This window comes from Urocampus carinirostris, chromosome 20, assembly GCF_059441175.1.
Source record: "Urocampus carinirostris isolate Australia breed hairy pipefish chromosome 20, RoL_Ucar_1.0, whole genome shotgun sequence".
Lineage (NCBI taxonomy): Eukaryota > Metazoa > Chordata > Actinopteri > Syngnathiformes > Syngnathidae > Urocampus > Urocampus carinirostris.
This window is the reverse complement of record NC_142368.1, coordinates 6,425,037-6,439,097: the sequence shown is the minus strand read 5'-3', so window position 1 is coordinate 6,439,097 and position 14,061 is coordinate 6,425,037. Positions and strand designations below refer to the sequence as shown.

Sequence of the window (14,061 nt, the reverse complement as noted above, 5' to 3'; positions counted from 1 at the left end):
AAAATGTTCTGCCTCAGCCAAGGATCGAACCAGTGACATCCTAGTCCCGGGGGCGGCCCCCCAACCCTAAGAGCTGGTCTTTGACCACCGCTTTACATGAGACAAAGGGTGCACTGTGCGATGGATTTTTCTTCAAACTGTGACCTGAGACTTTTATGTGTCTAATGGTCGAGAAAATACAGTAATTTTATGAAAGAATAAAAAAGGCTTCAAATTGAAAAATTTACTTTTGAAGACAGGGTTTTTCTACTTTTTTGTGTGTTAAAGAACATAATAAGCGTGCCTATCCCTTTATGCAAAACATCTAAAAATACAGTGTATGTACATTTTTTTCATGGCCAAATCCAAGTACCGTATTTTCCGCACTATAAGGGGCACCTAAAAGCCTTTATTTTTTTCAAAAGCTGACCATGCGCCTTATAATACAGTGCGCCTTATTAATGGATCAATATTAAGTTGCAAATTCTTGCAACTAATGCAGCAGCTGCCGACTCGATTTTCCCCCGAACGCCAAGTAGTCTGCTGTGTATGCTGGGATTTATTTACCGGCGTTTCATTGGCTAACCAATGTGTCAATCATCATTTGAATTGATCACTATTGGCTAAAGTTATTCGGAGGTAAAGGGGGCAGATCTTTTTTAATCATTTACAGGCTGGCATAGGCTAAAGCGGCAAAACAAAGCCTGCAATTGGCCGAAAAAGATGTGTCAATCATCAGTTGAATCGATCACTATTGGCTAAAGTTATTCGGAAGTAAAGGTCAAGAGCAAGTTTGGGCGGATCCTTTTTATAATTTACAGGCTGGCATAGGCAAAGATCAAACATCCAGTTCGATCCACCATTTCTGTTTGTCCCTCACCCCCCTCATCACCCCCCCTTCCGGAGGAAGCAGAGCCTATTTACAACAAAGACAACAAAGAAAGTTAAAACATGTTCTTTGTTCCTTTATCTCTTTGTTTCATTATCCTCACTGTAAAATGTGGACCTGGAGTTGTCCAATTTCGTTGTTACAATATATCCCATGTTGTAACAATGACAATAAAGGCATATTCTATTCTATTCTATTCTATTCAAAACAAAGCCTGCAATTGGCCGAAAAAGATGAATGTGAATAGCACGTTGGGTGAGAAAACAGTATTTACTATTACTATTCTGTACTGTATTTGTAAATATTTTACTCTCCTGGATTTACTACACTCACGGATATAAGAGGACTATGGTTGCACATTATTATTGAACACAACGACTTCGGTGAGCTACTCCGGCTATATATTTTCCCTGTATCTTGTTTCAGACTAATCTCGATGTTTCTGTGATAAGCGGTGCAGATAATGGATGGAATGGAGTGTCTATTTTTAAATTAAACTCAATTCCAAGTGTTTATTGTCATATGCACAGTAAAGTTGCGAGCAAAAAAGAAAATAGAAACTAAGGAATGGTTGGCATTTCTTGAATCCCAAGACTTTAACCTTCCGAATGATATTTGGAACGATGCATTTGAGTGACATCGTACGGACACCGCATCCGCACGTGTCTACGACACGTGTTTGCTTCTTTGCAAGCTTTCGTAATGTTAAGGGGGTAATAAGTTTGACTGAACTATCTGACTGTTTTGTCCACGTTCCCATTGTAGCGCCTTATAATCCGGTGCGTCTTATGTATGTCAAATATAAGACCAAAAACTATTTTTTCGGGGTGCGCCCTATAACCCGGTGCACCTTATAGTGCGGAAAATACGGTACTTTTTAAAGACTTTCAAAGCCAAATTTCCAATACCATTAACAAACAAATCTGGTGTGAATAATGTATTTGGCAGAGCCACAAAAATCCGTTATTGACATATACCATTTTTAATCTTGCATGTGCATTTATCAAGACATGATTTTTTTAGATTATATATATATATATATATATATACATATACTGAACAATATGTGTTTATGTTTTTGAAACAAGTCTCTCCCCATATAAGTAGGTGTTGGATAAAAACGATAATAATGAAAATTTGTGGCTCATATTTCCAGTTGCAGGAAGCTCTTTCCATTACTATTTTACACAGGGAAACACAACCTTAATTCTTTGCATTGCCCATAATTGATACAAAATCTTTGCACTACTACACATTCCATATTGCTCTGTTTAGATGTAGCGTGCACTTGTCCTGTTGGGCACGATGACGCTTCATAGGACAATGCCATACAAACTGATGCCATGTGCCGTTAAGCACGAAGGAAAAATAAATGCAATGGCAAAGAAATACCCCCAGATAGATAGTGTCAACATCAATGAAAGCAGACTTATTGAAAAACAATTGAATAACTTACAAGCACTTCACCCAAAATTCAAGTAAGTTTCAAACACATTAAAATTCAAGCATTAATAAGGATTTCAAGCATGTATCTGAACCCTGAAAATAACCTCAAAAGACTGCTTTTAAATTACGTATTTGACTTGTTGGATGAAAAATTCCTGATAAATGACTGCAACAGTGGCCAAAACGTTCTAAATCAAAATTAAACTGAACGAATGAAGGCGCACCTGATCCTTAAAAATGTTTCATAATTCTGTAATCTACAAGAGTGGGATTTCTGAGGTAAGCAGACCATCTCCATTTTGAGCGACCGGAGTCAGTTTTCCACAATCGAAGAGATTTGTTTCCCGCTTAATTCATTTGAATAACTTCTGACAATCACAATTCATATTGTGGACGGATCTTGATGAATCTTATTTGGGCCAGGCCTCTCCGTCGGACGCTAGGCGAGATCTCCGCATAACCTCTTAGGTTCCATTTTCTCCGAGGAACAACGCGTCACTGATCCAATAACAGCACGTGCACCCAGGCGGGAGCGAGTAAGGTCCGAGGCACCCCCGGTACAACCCCCGACAAGGAGATAATTACAACAGATCGAGAACACCCAGCGGTCCCACACCTCATAAACCAGAATGAGGCTACATCCGTCAGGTGGTGCAAAGGTCGACTGAGGACGCATTCAAGACATAGTTGGCGTTCGTTTCAGGACACCGTGGTACTGTGCATGCTGCACTCGTACAATACGGCCCTGAAATAATTCAAGAAACCTACTTATTTTCGAAAGAGAGTATAATATTATTTTTGCTGACCATCCATAGCACAACCAGCAGTTTCAGTCTTCGTTTTTGACTATTTAATGTATATAATATTTATCATTATTACCACTACTATGTAAATTTTACTTATCTATCCTAATATTTTTTTTCCATCCTATTCTTTAATTATTTTTTTAAGTCTTTTATTACAGGTTTACCAAGTAAAGTCCATACACCTTTTAATTCAACAATGCAAGCACGTTTTGCAGACTTTTAAATCAATTTCCCAATATTATCAGTACAATTAAAAGAATAAATCCGGTGTGTATTATGTATTCTGCAGAGCCACAAATAAATATGTATGAAATTTACACATGCAATTTTTAATCTTGCATGCGCATTAACCAAGACATATGATTTTTAGATCTTGAGTAAATTATGAATATATTTTATTGTGAGACAAATATCTCTCCATATAGGCGTTGGGTAAATATGACTAATATGTAGCTTACATTTTCAGTTGCAGGAAATTCTTACGATTACAATTTATCAGTAGGAAACTACCTTACTTTTTCCATGGCCCATAATAAATGTCTAAAATTCATACGTAATATTTATCATAGTGCCCTGTTTAGGTGTAGCATGCACGGATCCTCTTGGGCGTGACCTGTAGGGGGGCGATGACTTCATACGACAATGCCATACAAACTAATGCCAGCTGCTGGTAATCACAAGGAAAATGAAAAGCAATGGCGGAGCGAAGCCACCAGAGAGCAGTGTGAACATAATTTTAAAGCAAATTTTTGGGGGAACATAGCAACACTTTCAAACACTTCACCCAAAAATCAAGCACAATTCATTCCTTGAAAACACATTAAAATTCGAGCATTTGAGGATTCCAAGCACACATACAAACCCTGAATCTAATTTAATTCTGTTAAATTCCTTTCCTGCCCCCAAAATCATGTCCCAATAATCGTTTGAAAAGTAATTGGTGCACCTTTTACAAAAAATATTCAAAATCTGTGCAAATAGTTTTGTCTGACCTGAAAATACAAATATATTCGTGGACATTCACGGACTCCTTTAGAAAAACTTAGCAAGTAAAATAGAAAAAAAAATAGAGTGCGGCTTGAGTGAGTAAATCCGATCATCACAACTTATTAAATGGTGGCTATGTAAAATGTATAATTGCTGTTTACAAGCATCAATGGCATGACATGAGTTAAAAACGATAGTTTAAATTCCCCCAAAACAAACATTCAATCTATAAAAGACTGTCGTTGACGAATCAACCTCAAGCAAAAACGGTCTATGAAACTCAACTCCCTGTTCAATTTTGGACACCAATCTAAGGGGTATTTGTATTATATACCCCCTGCCCGCCTCAGCTCCATGGTGAGCAGAGCTTTCAGATGCTCTGCCCCCCCAGCTCTGGAACTCATTGCCGCCTGACCCCCGAAATTCTGCAACCCTGTCCTCCTTCAAATCTGGACTCAAAACTCACCTCTTCAGCCTTTTTTTGACCATCAGACTCACATTTTCGACCCCTTTAACTCTGATGTGTTTTATTGGCTATTTATAACTTGCTTGTTTTACTTTTCGTTTATTGTTGTGTTCTACTTATATGTACAGCGACCTTGGGTGTCCTGAAAGGCGCTTCAAAATACAATGTATTATTATTAAAGAATAAAGGTTCTCATTGGCCTGACCTGAATTGCCAATTGTGTTTTTCACCCCGGTCCAGCAGAGGTGCTGGTGAGTTGGTCTCATCTGTTGTTAGCGGTCTGAAGATAATTTGTGAGGTTTTTAATTTTTTCATCAAAGAATTTAAGAGCACCCTTTTTAAGTAGAAATGGTGCTCAAACAACAAGAAACCGCACATCAAACCTGCTGTTACTGCAAGTGTCTAGCAGATGGCACTACTGCACTATAAATGACCAAAGAATAATCCACGGAGTCAATAAAAAAAATGGGCATTGTCTAATTTTGTATTTAATTTTAATTCTTGTAGCTTTCACAGAAAATGTGCATGTCATAATTTGCTATAAACTGGCGGAAGATTTGTAGATTTTGGTAGCACTACACCTACTGAACTCGCTTTCACTTATAACAGCCAAACAAAACATTATTGCGGCCGAGAGCTGCTTTCTTATTCGAGTTCATGTTTGGCTCGACTGTGCACACACACACAGGACTTGTGTTTACGCAGGAGAAAACGTCTTTAATCCAATATAAGATTTTATGATAGCGCCATGACCCGTGCTCTGAGCAAACAGAAAATCAATGATGCCTGCTTTTGTTTTTCTATGTCTCGTGAGTTAGTCTACAGCAAGAATAAGGCAAAGCAAACACACCATCACCCTGTTGAAGGACGGAAAGTCTTCAATGGACTAAAACTGACGTAAAAAAAACATTTTATCTCTCACAAGCGATGGAGAAGCATCATTGAAAGTTAGCAACTCATCCTTTGTGTGTGTTCCTTTTACTTTTGTACAAATACGCACGGCGCCAAGTTACTATTTGTCTGCATACATGTCAGCCTTTAAAGTGTATCATTGTTTGCTCAAGTACGTTTTTCTGAGCCTGTTTGTTGGCTCTATTTACTAAAGGAGTGACTGACAGAGTAAACAGAACAGCTCTTACCCTGGAGGAAAACTTCTTTAACAGGTAAAAACAAAGTTCCTCCCATTCGATTTCAAGCATGGCCCATTATAAGTATCCATAATTGATACGTAATCCTTGTACTAATACAGATTTTATAGTGTCTTGTTTAAGTGTAGCGTGTACCTGTCCTATTTGCCGCGCCCGATAGGACAATGCAATACAAACTAATGCCAGCTGCTGTTAATCACAAAAGAGATGCAATGGCAAAGCGAAGCAACCAGTGAGCAGCGTCATTTTAAAGCAGACTTGTTGAGAAACATGGCAATCATTTCAAGCATTTACAAGAATTTCAAACAAAATTCAAGTACTTTTCAATCCTTGAAAACAACATTAAAATTCAAAGATTTTCAAACAATTTTAAACACCCATAAAAATCTGTAATCTTCATTGGTGTAAACTCCAATCAAGCGTTATTAACTGCCTTGATGCAAGAATGCCGTGACCTGAGAGAGTCCTTCCATGTTTCTTTTCATCCTTTTATAGCTCACCGTCACTCACCGATTCCCTAGGTCGCATCACTCGTGTAGCTTTAAAAAGACTCGCAACATGTGCGCCAACAAACTCCGACATTGCCTCAAATGTGAATTATTTGGTGGATTAGCTGTATTCAAATAAAGCCGTGGGGCCAATACCCACAATGAATTCCCACTGGGTGATGTAAATTAGTCCGTCAAATACATCCACGCACACACCAGGATAGACATAGCTGAAAGAGCTCTATATATAGTCATTACTATGTGCCCTGCCAAATTGAGTTAAACAAAGAATTTAACACATGGCTTAATGGACGGAGCATCCCCTAATAAATGATGGCCTCGAGCTTTTACTGAAGAGACGATAAGAGGCTGAATGTGTGTGTCAGGCTGTGACCGCATGAGATTGTGTGTGTCTGCTCAGCTGAAGTCAATAACCGTAGCGAAAAAACCCTATTGAGGAGTTGGGGCTGTGAAAAGGGGTTAAATAAGGTCTGTCCTCAGGTTTTCGGGAGCTTTTTGGATGTATCGGTGGGAGTGGCAGGATGATTCATTATGATTGATTGGTTCATCTCGGAAAATAAGTTGCACATGGAAACGGCAGACAATTGAAAAAGTCAAAAACTCCACACAAAGGGAACATAACCGCATTTGCCGCCGACTCGCATTTCGTTTCACTCCACGCTGGAGCTGTATCAACACACCCAGATGGCCTAATATTCATATAATAATCTTTCTCGCTGGCATGTGAGGACGCCACCATCCGAATCGACAGGCACAAACCTAATCTGAGCACAGATGCGTTCGTGTCCGACTTGGAGGCGACATAAGTGGCACAGTGGGGATGGTGGATGGGTCCCTGGGGGGGTTAACACAAAGATAACCTATGGGTGCTGGAATTCTTCAGCTAAAATATGTTAGGTAACTGGCCATTGTGTTAAAACATCATGTTATGCCCAAATGATCGTGTAACGTCACATTCTGGCTACTTCGGTGTGCTACTGTGTGTCTGACTGATAGCAGATTAAGAGGTCAAAGGTTCAGTTTGTCCAACTACACATAACTTGAGGAGGAATCTCCAGGAACACGTTTGCCCAAACATGGTCAAAAATATTCCATACAAACACGACGGAGATATACTTTTGGTTTGTGCACGTGTTTGGGAATCTAGTCTGATTTTGATTTAAAATGATTCCACTTTGAAACCCATGCATATCATAATGGAGGTATTATATGAAGAAAAGGACCTGAGAACCAGTCCAGCGCAGCTTTTAACACAGCATACATAAAAGCTGCAAATAAACACATATTTGGATAAGTTAGTGCATTGGTTAAACCTTTTTGAAACTGAGAGCTATTGGTTGTAACTGATAAGTATGAAGGTCCACCTGTTTAATATACGTTTGCAAAAAAATAACTTATGTTATTACTATGTTATTAACAGGTTGTTATTCTAAGTTGAGGTCAAATGGGTTCAGTCAACTACCAAAACATTGTGCCTGTTAGAAAACAAATTTCCTTGAAAATCACAATGACCCATTACTGGTGAGCTATTTTTACGACCCGTCCGCGGTGATCATATAGGGTGACCTGGTGCCCACGAGCACCATGTTGGAGACCCCTGAGCTAGTGCAACCACTATTAGCTCGTGGAGATAATATCACTAATCTCTTTATAAATTAGCGCACATTATACAAAGACATCACATTGGTCAGTGTTCTCTTAATATGAAAGCAGATCTGCAAGGTCTTTATTTTAAGAAAGATGACAGTGGAATATGAATTGATAGAGGGAATAGGGGTTAAAAAAATAGTCAGTACGCTCTTTACAGCCTGTGCACTTTTTGGCATACCTGACCCTGGAGGTTTTCTTAAACGGTTAGTCTGTTTTGGGTTGCCATGACAATCCCGGGTTGAGACATAACTATCTTCACAGACAACACTATCCTGCCTCGTTCAACTTTAGCGTTAAAACTAGAATGGCCAATAGCATTGCGAAGTAATTGGTTCCTGCATGTTATCCTGTTTGCAAAAAAAAGGTGACAGCATCAACTTCAAAAAATTGTGATGCACGTGATGACAAAAACATAGCGAGGGGAGAATGGCTCTGAAAAATGCTTGAAAGTAGAAAACAGCAAAAGGGAAAGGGAAAATAGAAGACCATAAGAATGAAAATAAGGATTTTCTCCCATTGCCCAAATAAGTATGCATTAATAGGAAATGCTCGCACCCCTGGTGAGCTACTGTTGAGGCAGCCAGGAGCTGTGGAAAATAGAACATGTCCATATAGAGAGGATCTGGAGGAGGAGCGTTGCAGAGGTTTCGGGGTTACATGCTTTCTCCAGAGCACCAGCTTTTGCCTGGATTCAAAGGGTCAGACTAGGAAAGCGTCTGCTGGTTTGCCACATAACTGCACCTTGAAAGTCCTTTAACACGCCAGCAGCTTGATCTCAATGAAAGCGACTCGGGGGACTGGACAGTTGCGCGACACCAGGACCGGTTCCCAATAGACTTAGCAGCTGAGTCTCCCCAGGGAAGAAAAGGACGTGGGAAATAAATGCAAGTCAATAAACCTTGGTGCATCTCCGAATTTGTAACCTCTGCACTCCAAATGTAGATAAGGAAGCCTGGTGTCCCGCCAGGCCTATGAAGCAAGAGGGAACCCCATTTTGCAATGTGACTATTGAATTCATATAAGATATTAAAGGGGGATTACTTCAAGTTCTACCCCATCTTAGGATTTCTTAATGTTTCCCATGCTGAGGTTTTTTGAGTCTTTCCTTGCCCTCATATAGAGTTCAGATCGGGGGATGTTGTAATGGTTGTCTGTGAAGCCCTTTGAGGGTTTTTGTGATTTAGGGAATTGTGAATATTTATGACTAGTCTTCTAGACTGAACGCAAACATATTTTCCTTAAACAGAATGGTGAACTTTAAACTAAAAAGGTACACGCATGTATCAATTCATCCACGATAATTATCGAGTTAAATCAACCATCTATTTTTTAATTGAATTCATTGTTACGTCAGCCTTTTTCCTTTAAAAAAATGTAATGTTTGATTTTGTTTTTCTTGATGAAAGAACGATTATCTTTGTGTTCAATCAAATTAAAATATTTGATTCACCTCGAAAGAAGACAATATCATTCGCAATTTGGCATGGTCTTCTTTTCCCAAAAATTATTTTAACAAATGTAGACTTACTTGAAGTGTAAAACTGCGATAAAATTGCAAAACAGAGGTTCTCTTTAACAAGTTTGCTTTTATTTTTAAGGTTTTGCCAGAAGAACTACAAATGCATTGCTGGGAGCGACATTCTTGGGCTTAGCAGTGAAAACATTTACAGTGAATTAAATATTTTTGGAATTTGATACTGAATCCCGATTTGATGTTAACATATTCAAATCGACATTTTTCAGGACGATATTTCTTTCTCTGTTCTCTAAAATCTTGTGTAACACACACACAAATTTGAGGCAATTCATAAGTTTAAAAAATGTGCGTTATACACAAATAAATACGGTAGTAAAATTTTGAAACAATCGTTACGTTTCGTACTCATTGTTTTGTCTTGGTTTAAAACATAAATTAGCCTGTGTTGCAGGGGAAGTCCTGCCACCCCATCCCCCTTTATTAAGTGACCATTTGCCGCAGTAAGTTCCGTTACCACGACAACCTAGTTCATCGATCAAGGTCTACATTGGTCGATTAGAGCGCCCATCCCGCCCCCCCAGTTTCCTTGCCAATCAAACGGCAGCAATGAAAACATTTCTCTTTAGCAGCGGTATCAACAGCGCAAATTGAATCGTCTCACCCCCCCTTCCCTTCTCCCTCTAGGGATATAAATAAAGGAGGTCCTTGAGTACGAAAGCGAATATCCATTACGTGAATCCTCCCTCGAGCAGCAAGTGTTTCCCAGGCAGAAAGAAGGGAACCTTCCCGATAAAACACACACTCCCGCAGATGTTGCACATCTCTGACACCACTGGTCGCCATAGTAACCCAGCGGGCCAGTCACTGCTTTTGGTTAGCCCGTTTGCAGGAGCGACATCATGCAGATGCAAACGCGCACAGTCAATCTCAATAACAAGTATCAAGACAAACATTCTGGCTTGTGATGTGGACCCTAGGGTGCATTCATACTGACGGGACAAAACATTTGGGAGGGGGACTCACAAGGCCGGCTTGAATGCTCCCATGGGCCTTGACACAAATTGCTTGACCCATCATTAGAGTCGCACTTGGTCATGCTTCAATCCTAACCCAGGAAGTAAACATCTCTCTTTTTCGATAATGATTGCCAGTTTGACGCCCACTGCTTTTTGTCCTTCATTTCATTCTTTTATTTTGTTTAGCAGTAAAAACTATTTGCGATATGCATGGTGAATTATGGTGACTTAGCAGTGCAGTAATCCCTTGCTACTCCGCCATTTGGTTATTGCCGGTTCACTGGTTTAGGATTTTTTTAATTGAATTGTCTTCGTAGTCATTGATCTAAACGTATCGTGCATTGTGTTTTGCCGCAGACAGCAAATACTATGACAGGGTCAGGTTGTATTTGTGTGTGTGTAACGGGTGGGCTAGTGTATGCGGTCAGTCATACAGCAGGGTGGGCGCACAAGTCGATGTGGCCACCAAAACATACTGCGAAGCATGGCGGTAGCTAGCTTTTGGCAACTCGTTACAATAGAAAGAAATTAAATCGGACTCTGAGGAAAACGAGAAGAGTGCAAAGAAATGGTGATCCCCGCAGGGTGTTCTGTGGATTTTATTGGCCTACTGCTACGGCCAAGCTACGTAAAAACTCGAACAAGCTACCCCTGCCGAGCCTGTATCTCACCATTGCCAGATGCATTACCCATGAAACGGATAACCTGGACCTACAACTCATGGGAAACTGCTGCATTGGGGACTGTTGTATTTTAATCATTGCGGAGACCTGTCTTAACACACGGATACTGATGGTAGCGTGCAGCTTGCCAGCTGCTCTCTAAATCACTTCCCTATACTCGTACTTTGATAACAATAAAGACCATTCATCCTACTACAATTTTGTGTTCAGTGTTTTTTAATTTCTACATCTAAAATTTTTATTTTGTTACAGACGTAATCTCAAGGCAAGTTGACCCTTGGTGGGCGTTTATGAAGGGACGTCGCTACTACGTGGATGTTCAGGAAGGTTCTTATGACTTCTTAAAGACTATAAAAACACTTTTGACTGACTTTACCGTATGTGTATACACCCATTCGTAGTTTGATGTGAACATTTCTTATTTTACTTACCAAAACGAGGGGAAGGGTAAACTACAAAAGAGATTGCTGGGCAACTCTGAAAGCAGAAAAACACAAAAAGGGGTCATGGAGGCAGCGAGAAGAAAATTAAATCTCACTTGAGTGTAATCACGCTGCTGACCTTATTATTCAGTCTCATGGTGTACACTTACAGTAATATTACGAGTGCCTGGAGGGGGTTTCATGGGTGCACACACACACACACACGCACATATCACACACACACACACTGCAATACAATGGTGATTACTGTTTACTAATGACAGATACTTAAGGTTTCTTTAGCAACCACAAAAAAAAGTACCAGTTACTTTAACAAGTGAATGCATATGAAGGAAACATTTTTGATAGATTTTGAGTCCATTCCGAAAAGATCGAGTGCAAAGTGAGTGGACACCTTCTCCCAAACTGGACAGGAAAAGCTTGTGGTTGTGCAGTTGTTTGGTACAAAAGATAAACAGATAAGCTCAGGGCACCATCATCAGACGTACGAGAGAGTTCCGGGACAATCTTTGTTTACAGGGAATGGTATTTCAGGAATGCCATATCTGAACTTTATATGGATATCCAGGAATAAATCATTTTTCGCTTAATTTTCTGGTAAAATGTTATTAAATGTTTTTAAATGTTTTCAGGAAAATCACATTTTGCTTTTAAGAAATTCCTTTATTCCAAATTATTTCCCCATTTAGTTTCAATCCATTCAGGAGCTCTCTAGTGAAATCACATGTGAGAGCCTATACAGTTCTGAACTGTATAGTGACGGCTTTATTTAGCACCAATGCCACATGTGCAATTATCATTAAGGCGGCGGCCTACGCGGGGATTTAAGAGGTGTAAACAGAGGCAGAGCTGGCAGCGTCACTTAACCAATGACAATGACGCAAGAGATTAAAACAACACACAGAGACACGGCGACACACTTGCAAGTGCACAACAGGTCCCAAAGGTATCACGGGATGGGACGCATCGAGGGAAGTGACATTTTCCTAATGTTACCTGGAATAGGTGTTTCTAAATATGACATTGCCTCGCACACAATAATGGTGTTTGTATGCAATCATGTAATATTGAGCCTAGACCTCCACCAAGGGAAATAACAGTTCAACTGGGTGTGTTTGAAAATTCCTCTCAAGAGCTGCAGGAGCTCAGTCATAAATTAACAGACTGAATAACTTCGAATTTAGTCGGAAAATCCTGATTATTTTTGTCCAACTTGTTACAATAACAATGTACTCCCAATTTTGTCTTGCTTGGTAGAAACACATTTTCAAGGTGCACATTTTCAACCCCAATGCTCCGCTTACTTCGATTGGCAGGGCGGAGGAATATGTTTCATATTAAAAAAATGACTGAGAAATCAGACCCTCACTTAGAACAATGTAGATAATGTACAACGATTAGATTAATGGACTCATTAAGATGTCAAATAAATATAACAAGATGTAAACAAGTAAAGAACAACATGCAAATAAAGGGATAATAATAAACTGCATTATTTACCAGAACATGATTAACATGACGAAAAAATGTATGTGATAATAAAAAGTATGAAAATGTACCACTGTATAAGCAGTGATCTGCGAGGCGCTTAAGCACCCCCCGGGACCATGGAGAGGGTAAGCGGTGCAGAAAATAGATGGAAAATGGATGGCTACGCAGTGACGCAATTCAATATTACAACATTCCCAATATAAGTCCCGAATTCACATCCAGGGCCAATGGTTTTAAACATTCAGAGCTTGTTTTAAAATAGAGCGGCCAAGGATATTAAAAAAAATATTTCAGTTATTCTTCGCTATCACGTCTCAAAAAAACAAACAAAATCAAAACAAAAAACAAAACAACGGAAATGGCGGTTTCTTCTCAGTTTTACCGCCTTCATCCTCAGGGGAAAGTCTTGAGAGCCAAGGAAAGCAGCAAGGGAAGCAACAATTTTACAAGCGACATGAGATGTTGAGAAACATATTTAGAGGTTTCAATAAAGGAAAAATTGCTCAGTTACAGAGTAATTAGATTAAAAAGTTTAAAAAAAAACATTATCATGTACAATCTCGCCTCAGGAACCCTGGACAAAGGCTGTGTCATTCATAGATCCTCAAAAACCACATGGAGGGATATCTGGTCCCTTAAGTCCACCATCTTCCGTTTTAAGAGGGTCCTCCGGGACATGAAACAACGCCGGAGCACTCGAGAGCCGAGCTCCGGGTTCTTGTTCCGCAGCTGAAATCCCCAGTGGGCCAGCGCCAGGACATTTTCTGTTTTTTCTTTTCTGGATTAGAAAGAACAGCTTGCAAGCTACGAAGCAGAGGGCAACAGTTTATTCTACTAATATATCAATGAATCAGAGGAGCACTCTGACCCTTTGAAAGGCAAATTATACACATTCTGTAGAAAGGTTTAATGGGCAAAAGCTCTCTGGGGTCCAAATGGGCCTGCTGCCTGCTGAGAAGTCAGATTTACAATAATCTGTTGCTCCAGTAAAAACCACCGTTGTCGTAAAACTTCATTTAACAGTACGGGTGACCGTTTTAGTAACGTTTTAACGTTCCGGAACGTCAGGCG

General features: G+C 39.7%; 1 protein-coding gene across 5 annotated transcripts in view; it reads right to left on the bottom strand.

The window, feature by feature from the left end:
* plcb4b (phospholipase C, beta 4b) overlaps positions 1–14,061 on the bottom strand; it is an 81,271-nt gene that overhangs the window by 46,834 nt on the left and 20,376 nt on the right. Inside the window, exon 3 of one of the 5 annotated variants that reach the window (XM_088324891.1) lies at positions 11,488–11,533. The exons of the other annotated variants lie outside the window; for them this stretch is intronic. The gene's annotated coding sequence lies outside the window, so the exon portion shown is untranslated. The remainder of the gene's footprint in view (positions 1–11,487; positions 11,534–14,061) is intronic. 5 annotated transcript variants of the gene reach the window in all.